Below are 16,105 nucleotides of genomic sequence, written 5' to 3' on the forward strand. Positions count from 1 at the left end.
TTCATAGTACAGCTACGAAGTTGCGGGATTGTCACGAAATATCTCTATTAGAAAGCCATCTTGTCTGTAGTTTAAGAGAGAATACTTTTTTCCCGGTGTGAGAGGTATGACTTGAGACCGTTCGAGACAGGGTATGACGTTTTATTTTATTTCTTTTTGTATATAATGATTTGCAGTATGAAAATTCTTTATACTAACTACAGCCCCACTGAGCAAATTCTGCTTGACTGACTGACTGACAAAACGAATGAGAATCGCACAAACTGTTACAATGCAACCTTCAATAATTACAGACGCTCACTAACCATATAGAAATTCTTCCTGGGTCATATGTTGAAGTTCGAAGTAAATTATGCAAATGGGAAATATGTAGACCTGATAAACTCGTGCGTGAAATAATACATTTCCCGTGTTAAGCTCCACTACGCAATATGTTGAGGTTGACTTCACACGAGGAGGACACCTGTACTACTGTGAGGTTTTTTCGTCCACGTTTGAATTAGTGCTCCATTTTCCAGAAGGATCTATACCAACGAAACGCATTCATTGCCATTGACGTCATATATATGTTTATAATAGGCCAGAAAGACCACTCGTGTCCCCATGAACAGCTTTGTAAGTTTCTTTTTAAATGGCAGTTAGCAAAGCCATTCCTGCAGCTTCCCTGCAGGCATTTTGATCTTGCTGCAATTTAGTATTTATTTGATGCTTGGGCCACTTCGTGATGTTACTACTCTACTCCGATATCGCAAGTGTAACATGGGCCCTAAATGAAAAGGAAAAACTATTTCGTAAACAAAACGATTACCTGCCCACAGCCCTAATTTCATTACCGGAAGACTCCAAGGCATACATGGATTACATCACAGATAATGAACCAACTTACACGTCTCAGTTGCACGTCGTCTTCTTCCTGAGCCCCAGTTGGGACTGCGGTAACTGGCGGAGTCGTCACTGGGCTAGTCATCACCCTCATCAGGAGTAGTAGAGCTGTCCTTCCTTACGTAGCCCTGCCCGCGACTCGGACTCCTGTGCAAGCTCCTGTCGTCGTTCTCCTGTTTCCTTTTTCATCGACGTCCGGATGTACGACCCTTCTCGGAATGAATCGCTGGCCAACGGTGTTGGGCGCTATCTCCAGCCGCTGCTCGAAGGCACCAAACGTGACGTCTGGTGTGACATCGTAAGGCGACAGCGAGTTGTGGACAACGGGCAGCCTGATGCCTAGGAGCAGCTTTGCAAAAGCGATGCCAAGGACGACAATCAGGAACTCGACACGGCTGTGTTTCGAGGGCTCGCTCGAGGATTCGGGATTCAGCGTCTGCTCGGAAACGGGCCCTGAGCCATATAAGTAGTAGTATCTCGGAAAGCTACGATCCGATGGCACTGTAGCTGCTTGCCACGGAGCTTCTGCCAGGAAACATAAATCAGCTGGTGATGATGCAGCCCACGTTGGCAAAGGCGTCCATTCACTGTCGAAAGTCCGGACTGGTGGTGAGAAGACGCTGGATCGCTCGGCGTCTCCGTAACACTGAGGCTCCCCTTGAACGGGCTGCATTCTCGCCAAATGCAAACGTGGACTTTCGAAGGACGGTTACAAGCAGAACGAGGCAACGGCGCGTGCGACGCTGGAACTTCTTTGTCTTCGCTGCCTCACGGCACGCGCTCCGGATTCATGAGTTCTTGTTGTTGTTCACGTTTTGATTGTGGCGCATACCCACTATGGGGGATTGGCCGAGAATCAAGTGGTTTAAAAATAATATTTCAGATTTAAAATAAAGGAGATATAATGAAAAGATTATTCACATCTAGAAGAATATGGTACTTGATCTCATGCACACAACTCTTTAAATAAAAAACGAATTTATTCTTAGAATAGAGCAATATTCTGATTTTATACGTACATGAGTTCGTGGACACGCTAGAATAACGAAACAAAATAATTAGTCAGTCTATTAGTTTGATCAGGATAGTATCGGACGGCCACGCATACGTTGCATTAGAGAACCCAGAAATGGAAGCTCCAAAAGGCAAAATGGCAGGCAGAGATAAGTGAACACCAAAACCACGTAAAGGTATTTCTAATAAAGTTTTTCGTATAGTGTTAAACCACCTGCAGGTCAAAAACAAATGATCTATTGTTTCAAGTTCATCAGAAAACACGCACAGTGGCGAAAGTGCCTGAGCAGACCTGTGTTTTGAGAAACTGAGATGGGGATTCCGGCAACACAGCCTTTTATAACTACTTCTTGTTTACGAGTGCGGCAAAAGTCTCTTCGCCAAGGATATAATAAATGACAATATTCGATAGAGCTTGTTAGTGCTGAACCTCTAAAGACTTCCATAAGCGTACGTCTGCGGGGTGGAGCAGCAGTCACATAAGGGGATGATGGACAGTGCGGTAGAATCAGTTCGCTAATTGACGACTTAGCTAAGGAATCAGCTATTTCATTTATTATTAAGCCTTTATGTCAAGGCACCCAAACTAGTCGAATTTTTCTCAAATGCGCAGGCACCAGTGCACGGAACACCATTGTTACTTGATTATCAGCACCAATAGAGAGTGCCGCACAGAGAGATAGGAAATTTATTATTATGACAGCTAATGTAATTGCTGTATTTACTTTTCGTAAAGTGAGCACTACTGCAAGAAAATCACCCACAAAAACGGGTATGAAAGCAAGTAGTTGAAAGAAAAAATGCCAATCTAAAATCTGGCTGAAAAAACCAACCTCTGACTTTTAATCACATTGCGATGCGTCTGCAGCAATAATAACGTTTATTGTTACACTGCGCAGATGATCTTGTAGTAAACCATCCAAAATATTATAGGAAAGTAATTTGGCGTTAATAGAAAAAATATCGTCAAATTGAATTTTCACAGCGTATGAATTATCACGACTAGGTATGACGTCGCATATAGGTAAGTTTAGAGGCTTCAGTATATTTTGCACAAATATAATTTGTGGGGTGTGAAATCGCGGCCATCTAGCACCAAAAAATGATTCCGTGGTGAAAAAAGGCTGTTTCTGAATGTCATAATGGTGATTCATAAATTATTAAGAATGTCTGAACAGCCACAAGGCGAATTATGCAAGAAAGAGGAGGGGCCCTCGATTCTAGATACAACACATTGTTAGCAACTGTTTTAGGCAGCCCAGTGCATAAGCGCAAAGCTTCTCTTTCCAGAAGAATTAGAGGCCCAACTTGTAAGCTTGAACTTTAGAAAAATGTACACAACAAAATTCCAAATAGTACGAATGTACATGAAATGTATCATTACCAGTGTGCCTCTTCTCATACTTATGCGGTAGTTGCTTAGCCTACGTAATATGCCAGTGGCCCAAACACCTTTTCTGGCGACATATTCAATATGAGGTCGCCATTTGAGCAACGTGTGATAAAATACTCCAAGGTATTCAACAGATTGCAACTGTGGTGTAACCTCATGATAGTAAGACAAAGAAATGTGTACGGAGTATTGCAGCGGGAAAACAAGGTGGGTAAATTTACTTGGATTAAGTAAAAAGAAGCTGCCATCGAGCCAGCTCTCCATTACCCTAAGGTTAGTCTGCAGCCGTCCGTATATGGTCTGAATGTTATCTACCAGTGCAAAAAAACGTGATATCTTCTGGATAAACATAAGTTGTTACAGCCTGTTTACGTGGCATGGTGCTTATTATTCAAATAAATAGCACCGCCAAAAGCAGTGAGTGTTGCAGTATTCCCATCGTTTGTGCAGGGGTATATGATGAAAACGCCTCTTGAAAACATTAAAACTTTATGTCTGCAAGAAAATTGTGAACCGTTGTGATAGAAAATTAAGGTGTTCTACTCGATCTTTCAAAATACAGGGCTCCACGGTATCATATGCTTTAGCGATGTCTAAGGTAACTAAAGGTGAATATTTGTTATGTAGTCGAGCTAACTGAAGCCGTTTTTATAAATCAGCGTGGGCATCCCAAATTGAACAACCAGCCCGTAACCGATTTTGGCAGAACCTAGAATTGACCTCATGGTAATACGTTTTTTACTTCGCATATTGATGATTCTCTCAACCAAGTTCACTAAATTTGATGTCAGTGTGATAGGTCTTACCTTATCCAACATTTGTGCTTCAGTTTCATTATTGAGCAACAATATAATTTTGGAGAGTTTTCATTCTGGAGGTATCCATGCGTTCCCTAACAAATAATTCACTAGTTCTTGCACAAGAGTTGGCAATTCCTGGAGTAAAAATTTTAACGTACAGTTCATAATTCCATCTAGTGCGGGAGCTGTCCTCTCTAAGCATAAAACCGTCTGAAACAATTCAGCTAAAAACATTTTTGGAAATTTATGCAAGTTTTCCAGCATGGGCCGAATAGTGGAAAGATTAGCAGCATGGCGTTCCAAACTTTGCGCTGTCTTCAAGAGATGTGTCCATTTCTTGCGGCGTCAAGACACAGGACTGCAACGTTAAAGGAGGTGGCAGTGCTTTTCTTGTCAGAAGGTAAGCGAATAGAGCAGGCTTATATCTTGGATTTCGAAAGATAATTGAAATGTTTACTGTCGTATTATTCTATCGCGCGGTTCACTGTACCATTAAACACGCCAGCAAAAATTGATAGTCCTTACAGTTTGTTTGGCTTAGATGATGAAGAAGTTTTTTACCATGTCGCTTTTCGTCTTCTATATTTGCACGTACACTCATCGTTGCACCAAAGTGAGGAGGATTCTTTGTTCGATGGAATAGAAAATTCGGAATTTTTTATAGATTCCTCCAGCATTGAACCAATCGTAGCTGCAATCTCTATAGTAATGGCATTTCCAAGCTTAGAAATGGCAGAATGGAGGCAGGCTTTGAATTCGCTATATTTAATATATTTGCGTTTTGGGTGATCTAAAGTTATTCTTGTACAAGTAATATAATTACTACAGGAAGACGGTCACTGCTAGTTGCCGACGCCAGAACAGCCCATGACAAAACTTGATTGCATTGGAGCTAAACACTTATTCTAATACTGAGGAAATCTGACCTCGGACAAATGTTACATGGCCTTTATTCAGACACGAGAGGTTGTGATCAATAGTCCATTCTCACAGACACCTACCTCTAGAATTTGTCCTTAGGCCCCAAGACAAATTATGTGAATGAAAGTCTCCTGTGAGTATAATTTCCTTTCTACATGCTACCAAAACTCTGTCAAGATATCGCATACATTGCACACAAGAGGGGAAGTAACAATTTATAACATAAAAAGGGTGGTATCCGGGGAGACACTACTGTAATGCTTAACATTTCACAATCTGAGTCTAAAATTCTGAAAGAAATTTTCGCCCCCTGGCAGAATTTACTTGATACAAGAATTATTAAACCACCACATCATGATGGGCTATTTAATCCAAAAGAACACAAACATGCAAGATGAAATGTTTTATCTGATGTAAACCAAATTTCTTTGAGAATTAAATTATCAAGATTAAAATATTGTAAAAATAATGTGAGTCGGTTGAGGCTCAGAATATAGAACGGCAATTCCACTATGGTACCCCCAACTGACCTATGGAGTCGGGCGCCCCGCAGAGGCGCATGGCGCGCCCTTGTTAGCATCTTTACGCGAAATGCCTGATTCATTCCATTTAGTTTTGGCCTTCAGATCGGGGAAGATAGGGGATCTGGTACGTTTATTAGTTCGCATATCGAGTTCCATATCTGTTGCAGCACTTGTGCTCGGCTGAGGCGTATGTCGGTCCAAGGGCACCTGTGTTCCGGACTACTTAGCCTTGTCTGCAGATGCAGCTAGAAAGTTCGTGCAACACTACAATGCGTAACTGAGTGGAATCGCTGGCAAAGTCTGATACAGCAGGTTCTGTACTAGTCTGTACTCTTGGCCCAATCCGATTTGAAAGAATTTGCACGAAACAGACGGAAAGGTTTGGTATGAGTTTATCCAATGTCTTACTACAATTTACACAGCAGTTTCAATAGCCGGCGATACATTTGAGTCAATACTGGAAGTTTAGCGCGCTGTAATCCCAGAGTGTCCAAAAGCCATGTTTCTAACTATGTGAATGGCTATCCTTCGAGTACAGTATTTCGCATTGGGCTTGTGCATTGGTGATAATGATGATGATTTTCGGAAGAACTGCACAATCTATCACGAGAAATGGGCACGAAGAGCGCGGCAATATAATTTGCAAAGCAAAATGATATATAAATGAAAGAGGCAAACAGAGAAACGAGAAACAAGAGCGAAGGTTATGCGAAAAAGATCATCTATATGGAAGCACAAGTAGTTGTGATAATTTTGCAATGTGAGAATTTTTTATTGTGATATATTTTAATGCAATGCTACTGAAGTTAAAGATGAACATATGAGATAAATAATGGATATAATTGAGGTGAATAGATTATTGCTTTGCCTTGTGTTTTGATATCTGCGACACGCAATAATTCAGGGCTCGATCGTTTCTTCAAAATTACAAAAGTTACAATGGGGGAAGGAACGAATATAGCATGTGTAAATAAAAATCTAATGACAGCATTCTGCATCGAAGTTTTGTTAGCGTAACTTCTCATTTGCCTTGTGCTGCCTCAAGAGCTAATCCAAGGATACTTAAGGTGCTGAAACTTGTGTCGGTATCTTGGGCATAATTTAATTGTGCAAAATTCAATAGGATGTCAGTAGCTGAAAATTGAGAAGCCATTCCTTTGCTTGAAGTTGGACGGCCAGTGAATACGTTCAGCACACGACATTTATTTGATACAGAATACTGTGCCATAGCAAATCACACACTTTGCAGCTAAATGCCAAATATCTATCCAGAAAGTGTGCATTGTATTTTGTGCACTTCAACTTTTGCATTTAGGTTGCCTGAGGCTTTTTTGCTACGAAGCCCGTCATCTCGTCTCGTCTCACTCGCCGAAAGCGCATCACGATTCGCACACTATCTTGACTTGCGTTTGCTGCTAATGCGTGCTCTGCATTTTAAGGAGGCCAGTTGTCTGAACGACCCAGTGATAACAATTCATGCATGTGTCTTGTATAGTGGCCCAACACAACCGAATGTGGAATACTAACTGAGCTATCGGCGAGATTTGAAAAACTAATCGAGCTATTGGTGGAATGATTCGTTGGGTTTTACAAGCTCAACTTCAACGCACCTATTTGCAGTCATCGCACATTACCATACAATGGCAATTACTTGTTGGCGTTATACATCATACTCCACAACCAAGACAGATAAAGCGAATGAAACAATGCAATATTAGCTATAAATGGTTTAATGCACGCAAAAAAACTCCGTTGAGCCGGATTCAAACCACCGACCTATGAGTAACCATTGCACAATATGGCGCTTCTACAGTCCACCGCTCAACCAACTCAGCTACTGCGGAGATGATTCGTGGGGTTTAGACGCTCTATTTCAATGCACTTTTTCCGAACCATCCTACATCATCATACACCGACAATTACTCGTTGATGGTACTCACTAGACTCCACGGGCAAGGCAGATAAAAAAATCAAATCTAGCAATATTAGCAGAAAAATAGGAAAACGCACGCTAAAAAAATTCATTGAGCTTAATTCGAACCAGTGACCTATGAATAACCATTGCAAAAAATGGCGCTATTAACGTCCACTAATTTTCCACATGAGGTTTGGACGGTTTTTTTTTTCATTACCAGCTTCAGCATATACTTATCAACAAAACTATATAACAGCACAAAAGAAAATTAAAGGCTAAAATGTAAAAAACTTACCTAATGTTACTCTAAAAGTAGCGCTGTTTTAATAGTAATTCTACCTGCTGCAGACATACTAGCACATGTGTGTGAGACTTTTGTTCTTGCAAATCTCTGAAGACTTTCTTTGAAATACGGACTCGATGATCTGGCGTCAGCGTCTACATTTCACACTGCAAAACGACATCTTAACCCACTGTGCAGTACACAAATCATAATTAAGTCCCATGGAACACCATCTTCAGTGTCAATTGCCAAAAACTGGATTCCTTGAGGGTGCAGGGGGAAATATTTCTTAAGGGTGCGCTGCAAAATATCCAACATGAACACCGCACACCAACAGTCCAGGAACATATGGTCAATTGTTCCGTCTCGTTTGCGTATGTAACATTGTACACCCCAGGACAGATAAAAACCTGTTTCGTTCATCCAAGTCTTCACTGTCAGCGTGCCAGTGTGCAAGCGAAAAAAAAAAAACCTTTTAACACCAGGTGGTACAGGCATCTTTTTTACTCGCTTAAGCACGTCTTTTTCTCTTTTTGTACTACACTGAGTTCCATAGAGTGGCATAAGCAACACGATTTCACTGAGGTCTCTCTTCAACTTTTTCCTATTTTGATGACATAAATGTCTCATGGAAAGTCGACTGAACAAAAAGCGCGCTGACATAACTACTTCTTTTAGGAAACATCGCATGCTTCCGTGAATATGCTCAGTCGAAACAATGAGTTCAGGTAAAGCATGATAACCTCATCTGGCAGGAAGGAATGTTCTACATTCTTTTAAAACATAAATCGGCTGACTATTTGTCGCGAAAACAAATGGCTTAAATCAAGCCCGCCATCACGGACAAGCATAAACAAGTTTGTCCTGCTAGTTCACTCTAATGTGGAGCCCTAAATAAACACTGCAAAATATGCGATGGAGTATTTGGACATTTATTCTAGAACAGTGAATTACTTGCAAGAGGTACCACAGTTTACATATGAGAAATAGGTTGCATACTTTCGCCCTAGCGACGACTGACAGGCACCAGCCATTCCAGTTTTTAGATTTTTTGCAGGTAATGAATTTTCTTATGCCAGTGCAGTTCACTGTCAATATAATTGTCCAGAGGTACTCCCAATACCTAACAGGAGGAGTAAAGAAACTTAGGTTAGCGAAAGTGTCGAGAGTAGACGGCCACTATACGTGCCAGAATCCGTTCACAGTACTTCCACTGGCAGCACAAAAGGACTTGACTGTTTTAAAAACATGCAGTATGCTCTCTTAGTCAGTACAAAATGTGGCAATTTTGTCGGCGTAGGCATGCAACGGACCTCTACTTCTTGTAATTTAAAGCCACGTATCACATCACTCTCTATCACCATCAGCAGCATCATCAGCATCTTCAACATCATCATCATCAGCCTGACTACGTCCACTGCAGGACAAAGGCCACTCCATGTTCCGCCAGTCAACTGAGTCCTGTGCTTGCTGCTGCCATTTTACACCCGCAAAAGAGACAAGGAGCGCAGTGTTAGTTCTATACTTTCAAGTATTTTTTTATTAGGAAGAAGCACCCGATTTGAGAAATTTTCTTTCAGCAAACCGTACTGGCAAAAAAATATTAGGGGAAAAACAATCAGACCTGCACTTGATGACTCCTTCAAATACCTTTTAAAATATTTACAACACAAAAAGAAGATACAAAATTCCATCGCATTACCAGCTTTCTGTAATGGACATAACCTGGTGATTATTACGTCATAAGAAACACACCAGTAGTATGCAATAGATTAGCGAAATAAAACAAAACAATTAATTTGTAAAAGGCACAACCAGAATAATGACTATTTTGAAAACGTGACACCAAGAATAGGACATCGTTAACTCTGGTTATAGGAATGACACTAAGATATAAAATGCACCATCTACAACGGTGATACAAATCGGGCCTTTCAAGAAAGAGATGGCATTTTACCCCTGCACCACTTTGGAGGGCCAGACGCAACTTTTTAAATAACGACACGTTGCAGACTACTTATCACCGCACCTCAAGCGCGTTGGCTCTGTTGGGCTTCACTTTTCGAAGCTCGTGCTGGGCCCTCCCATCTTAATGTACTGTCCAACCGTGCGAAACAAAACGCCAATGACATTGGCCACTGGATTTTCTGATGTAGGGGTGGCGGAATATCACAGTTTCTTAGGTAACTATAGCAGATGAATAGAATATCATTAGTGTTAATTACAATGATTTCACCTTTGTTACATTCTCAATAATTACTGCACGTGCACTTTGCGTGCTATAATCCGAAGTGCCTTTCAGTCATACACACAAATCGAAGTCGGCCGATGGTTGATCTAACAATGCTCACTCATTCTGAAAGTCTCGGTAGATTGTGGCAGTTGCAGTGTTCCGGGTTTTCGGTTTCGCTCTCATCGTTCGGCTATTACCAGCAACTGCTTTTTCGGAATCTCCCACCGGACGGCCTCTTTGCACGAAAGGCTCCAGTTCTGTCATTTAGCCTGAAGAACAAACTCCAATTTTTTCAGAGTTCAAATATTTGATTTATTTTTGTGCTGCAATATTGTTGTCTTTACTAATCTTAAGATGCCTCCAGCTAAACAAAAAAACGCCAGGCCTTCATAGAAGGTGCAGCAAAGTCACAGCGAAAGCTAGAAGAGCGGCCTTTCAGAGCCTTTCTAAACACTCATTGGAAAACTCCTGCAAACCCACTTGCTCGGTAATCACTACGGCATTAATAATTAAAAATTTAGACTAGTAGGCTGGCGTTTTCTATGCTATTCTTCGACATTCTTCGACAATAGCGAATACCACGACAAACGTGGTATTCGCTATTTCATTACAAGGATTTTTGTGTATATTTTTTATGGAGTAGCTGAACACGATGACGAATCATGCCTGAAGTGGGTATGCTTCAGGCATGATTCCTAATAAATGAGTTAATAAATGAGAAAGAACAAGCTTTTGTAATGGGTTGGAGCGTTCGATGACCCAATCTTTGCACTATTCGCATTGTGTGACGCCTGGTAATTTTTAGTTATGAAATGCTTTATTCTTCATATATAGCCATAACTTTCGTCACATAAAACCTGCTTAGGGCAAGTTTGCCAGCAAGTGTCAAGCGCCGGCGTAGCTCAGTAGTAGAATACTGGACTGGTATCCAGTGGACCCGCGTTCGAGCCCCACTGTGTCATTGGTATCTGATTTTTCAGCTAATTTCGCGCGATGTGGTTACGAACACCAGCAGAGGCGGCAGCGGAACACTACGGTGCTGCGCGAGACCCTAGTAGTGATCTCAGAAGAGCTTTTGCTGTAAAAATATTTCAAGTATTTCTGAAAGTATCAACAAAGAATTCAATAACCTTTATGTTAAAGTTTTCGCAAGTGTTTCATAATATTGATTAGACTAATGTTAGTATCTGCAGTTTTACGCACCAAGAACATAGTATGAATGTGAGGCACGCCGAAGTACAGGGCTCCTGAAGCATGGCCACTCGTGTTGTTTGCGGCCGCTGGAACCGAGAAGAACACAGAGTCTGCAATTTCGCCTCCATCGTCCTGGGTCAGCAGCTGAGAACCGTCACCGAAGCACTACCTCTACGAACAGGTTGCACTTAGGGAAACACCTCGCTTAGTAACATGATCGGGTACTGAGTGTTTTCGTTACTTATTTTTGCCAAAGCATCAGTTACTTCGCTCATTTGAATTTTTCATATATTAAGTTTGCTATTCGTGGGACAGCTAAATCTTGTAGCATTTAGTATACGCGTCTTTCCATTTCACTAAAGCTGCAAGATGATAATCTCTGGTTTCGGAGAGATCACTGGGAACTATTTATTATCAAAACACATGCTCTTATAAAACGCATCTTTTTTCCTCTCTCTGGAACAATGAAACGAGCCTAAAGCCGTTGAATACCTATCACAAAAAACGAGTATAAAAGTAACAAAGGAACAACATTTCTTTTTTTTTACCCATCGTCTCCGTGCATAAGATGTGTCTGTGCTAGTATGTTTTTTCTCACTTATGGGCATCCCACTTGACGTGAATTACGATGCCGTAACGTGAAAATTTGGATAATTTGAGGGTGCCGTGGTGAAGCACAGTGCAACAACCAGGATGAGGATGATAAGAAGACGACACAACGGTTAGATGGCATATACAACAAATTATTTTCTGTTGCTAGTTCATGACACAACCCTAACTAAAATATCGTAGCGCCTTATTTCATGAGGAGAGGACATGTTCTTCCTCATGATGGTCTCGTGATCGCCCCGGACACGATAGTATTGTGACCGCAGCTCACACAGCGATTCTTTCACTTCTAAGCGACTATGTGTCACATATTGTCGGTTTTTTTTCCTCCTACTGTTCACAATTTTTCTTTTCACTTAACAAAGCAGAAAACTCCAGCCCGTATATTGTGCATATATTACATGCTGTGATTTGTCTTATTTCTTTGTTCCTATTTCGGTTTTTGTCGAGCAAATTGTCACTTACGTGATGTACCTCTCTTTTGAATTTGTAAATCCCTCTGCAACAATGCCCCCACAGGGCGCTGTAGGTACATGTATAAACAAATAAAACTACAGGGCCGCGTCCGGCATAGCCTGCTCACGTGTAGCTGTGTGCTGCGCGCGTCCTGAGCTATGAAAAACGTCGATCCCTGCGCTGCAAAGTACGACGAGTCCGATCTAATACAGACAGTTTATTTGCCTTGCACGGCTCTCTAACAAAGCACAACGACTGTTCTGATGTCAGGGCGAAGCAAAAGGTTTCCGCTCTGAGAAAGGTACCTCGAGGCTTTGCTGCACACTCTCGTGTGTTGCGTTACTGACGCCTAATGGGTACTCCAGAGTCGCAAGAGGAAGAAATATGACGTAGAGGGCACCTCGCAGTGCTACTTACTGTTGGTATCATTTGAATTTTTTTGAAAGTGTCAATGCTACACGCGTACGTGTTCCTTTTCTAGTAGCGTGGTAAATTTTTCCACCAGGAAGTGAAGCGAAACTGCAGATTGAGAAGGCGCTGATTACGACGCCCAATTAGGCAATTGCTTTTTGCTTTTCAGATGAAACTCAAAGCGTCCTCCCAAGTTTTTCGCTCGTAACCAACAACTCAGAAGCCGAAATGTCTACGAAACGAGCTTTTTAATGTCTCGGCGATAATAGTCGACTTTTGAGGAAAGAGGAGTAAGCTACGAATAACTGGAAATTTGGATGTTACTGAAGAATATCTGCAAAAAAATATCTTTTCTCTAAAGTTCTTCGCGTTAGATCGAAGTCATGCGAAATCAATCCATAAAGTAGTTGACGGATCGAAAGTGCCAATATCGCAGTAGCTTATAATTGCGAAATGTGACTGCAGGGAACACACAGGAAAATTAACAGATCATGAAAAGCGGTTCCTCTTGACCATTTAGTGTGTTCTGTTTCACTTTTTAATGTGCTTTTTGCGGACATTTTTACAAATAACGCGTAAGCAAACGAACTACACTCCAGTCTTCCAAGCCTTAAAAGTAATACTCCAACTTCCCACGCGTGGAAGCAAAAATGAACATAACAAAGCAACTTCTTCATCTGTCTAAATAATTTGCAATACAGAACAACGAAATCGCAGGGAACAATTGAATTGTCAGTAGCATACTACTGTGTTCGTTGTGAATAAACAGCATTGAAATTGTTCTAGGTATACTTTGTTATAAAAAAATTCGTAGAGTGCTTCTTTCTAGTGACTTCTTTTCTTTTGCTGTTACGTGACTAGAACAGCTCATCGCAAATACAAATGTTGTTCAACACTCTGATTTCTCTTGTATACGCGCACAATGTAGAACATAGCGAAAGATTTCGTACTTTATCTGATATGTGGTGTTTTTTGACAAAAGGGTCTCTAACAGAGAGAGCAAGATGTTATAATTTTTTTCATTGCGATGGTACATTTGAAACGGAAGGCAATTGAAATGAATGTATTTGGCACTTTTAAAAAGTACTGATCTTAAATGGCAGGAAATGAAGCAGTTAAGGGGGTATTGTAGGGTAAACCCCCCCAAAACATCGAATTTGCATTTTTGGCACCGAAAAATATACTGTATTCTGATAAACAAACCTGTGGAAGTTCGACATCGAGTGGCCACTCCAAGTGGTTTAAATGTCACGCTGAAGTTCACCGCCCGCGCTCTGACGTAAGCAGTGCGCACCTGAAACCTCCTGTTCCTCAAAAGCCGTTTTCTGTACATTATTCAACTTCGAAGTACCTTTCCGCAAGCATTTTTTCAATTCATTTCAACGAAACTTTGCATGCCTGAACTACAACTAGTTCAAGTACAAGTACACAAAAATACGCACCCTCCGTCGTGTTGTGCAAGCAGTATTTTTATTTTTTACAAAAATTTATGAAACTAAATTTTTTAGTTTTAATATAACCCATTAGTGTCTACAACAACACGGCCAAATATGGTTAGAATACTTTTGGTAGTTGTAGAGAAGAATACACAGAATAAGTGAACCCCCTTTGCAATTTGGGAGTAGGCCATAGGAAGGATAAGCAACCTAGGCTTACAAAAAGGGTGTCACTTGATGCCCAGTGGAATTTTTGCGAGCACGTAAATTATTGATAATACTTGCAGACTTTTCTAATATGCTATGCTAAAACTGACATATTTCATTTACCTTACCATATGCACTTAATCTCACTAGAAGAGCTAGAGCAGTTTGGGAGGCTTTCCAGAGATGCCATGAACACGCAAGAGCTGCTGGCTGTACAGGACCGTACCCCAGTTTACAGCAAGGACAGCTCGCTGTTCAAGCTGCCACGCCGACGAAACCAAAAAGGACTCCCATCGAACCACAAGATGTCGTTATTTTGTAGCAAAGTATTCCGCGTGGTGAATCCAAGTCCAAAATAAATGTTTCACAAAACCGAATCTGACCGAATCTGAATAGTGAGTATGAAAGTATGGTGAGTTATATAAATTTTACAAAATATTGGTTTCAAGTTTTGTAGTAGCCCTATTCATTTTATCAGCACCTAGTGAATGTGTTTTTTCCGGTTCCACTTCAAGTGGGCTTGGCTCTTTTAGAATATCAGGAATGAAAAGAGACCAGCCGATTCGACATATACTTCGAATTTATTTATCAAAATGCGCAAAATTTATGTATATCGGACGAAAAAGCACCGTGCAGCGTGCCCCAAGTTAAATGCTAACTTCTGACACATTCTCGACCACATCCATCCAGCGAATCGAACTGGTTAGACCCGATCAAAATGCGGTGCGATTCAATGCGCGCCGGGTCACGTTGACACAGCGAGCTCCACCGTGTGCCTGCATGTCGGCGAAATAAGGGTGCCTTAGCTGGCGAGGTGAGCCCGTCTCGGCAGCTGGCGTCTCGTCGCACTCAGATTCTGTTCGGAGCACGCAGGGCCGGCAGCGTTCTTCCCAGCTGCGGTATACGCCACGACGGCCCACGGACAAGCACGTACCCTGCGGGAAGCTCCACGGGACGCACTTCTTGCCATGAAATTACCACGGCACGTCCAGCAAGACTTGCCTACATAAAATTAAACAAGATTTGGTGTTGTTTTAAGATCACTATTGTTTGTGGTTAATTTATGGCGAATGCGTTAAAAGCGCCCACTCTATGTACATAAGCCAACTAAGTCCGTGAAGAAAAGTTAACCAGCAAATATAATACTGCCTAATCTAATTTTGGGCCACTTGAGTTTACGAAAAGTTGACGCAAATAGTTTGAGAGACACTTGTAGGTGTGTATCTGCAGCGCTATACTACGGCTTGAGTTGAGTGAGTGGTGCGAACAATTATGTGAAGCCCATTACACATCAACCACCGTAGACAGAGCGTAGCGACATTGCCTCACTGACCGGGAGGCTACGAAAGGCCATACCTTCCGTGACAGCTCACCAGTGAGGTGTCCTCTCACGTGACACTCGCCCATATCGGAAGGATGACGTCATCAGTGACCGCACGATGCAGCATAGTGGCGCTACGCACACTACTGTAGCGCTACAGGATTTCTGCGTAATCTGTCGGGGTGTTGGTGTTGGTGGTAGGGGTTAGAAGAAGAAGAAGAAGAAGGCGCCTAATTTCTGCAGCCTGGTAGGGAGCACGGCGCAGCCTCTAGGAATCTGTCGTCCCTCTACTGTGGTTCGCTCCTCTTCGTACTCTCTTGTTATCATTGTTTTTCGTCGTCAGCTATTATCCGCGGTCGCTCTTTTTCATCCTCGTTAGCTTTGCCAGTTATTTTCCACCGACATTGCTCATTGCTGAAGCAGTTGCCTGAGAGCTTCGCTTTGAAAAATAGGTACATTAACAACAAGAATAATAATAAATAAAATAAAGAAACAACAATAATAAT

The 16,105-nt window shown here is 41.6% G+C and overlaps 1 protein-coding gene across 2 annotated transcripts in view; it reads right to left on the reverse strand.

The window, feature by feature from the left end:
* The window catches only part of LOC142776417 (uncharacterized), a 62,836-nt gene that overhangs the window by 25,883 nt on the left and 20,848 nt on the right, over positions 1-16,105 (reverse strand). Inside the window, exon 1 of one of the 2 annotated variants that reach the window (XR_012887523.1) lies at positions 887-15,250. The exons of the other annotated variant lie outside the window; for it this stretch is intronic. The gene's annotated coding sequence lies outside the window, so the exon portion shown is untranslated. Of the gene's footprint in view, positions 1-886; positions 15,251-16,105 lie in introns of those variants that run through there. 2 annotated transcript variants of the gene reach the window in all.

This window comes from Rhipicephalus microplus, chromosome X, assembly GCF_043290135.1.
Source record: "Rhipicephalus microplus isolate Deutch F79 chromosome X, USDA_Rmic, whole genome shotgun sequence".
Lineage (NCBI taxonomy): Eukaryota > Metazoa > Arthropoda > Arachnida > Ixodida > Ixodidae > Rhipicephalus > Rhipicephalus microplus.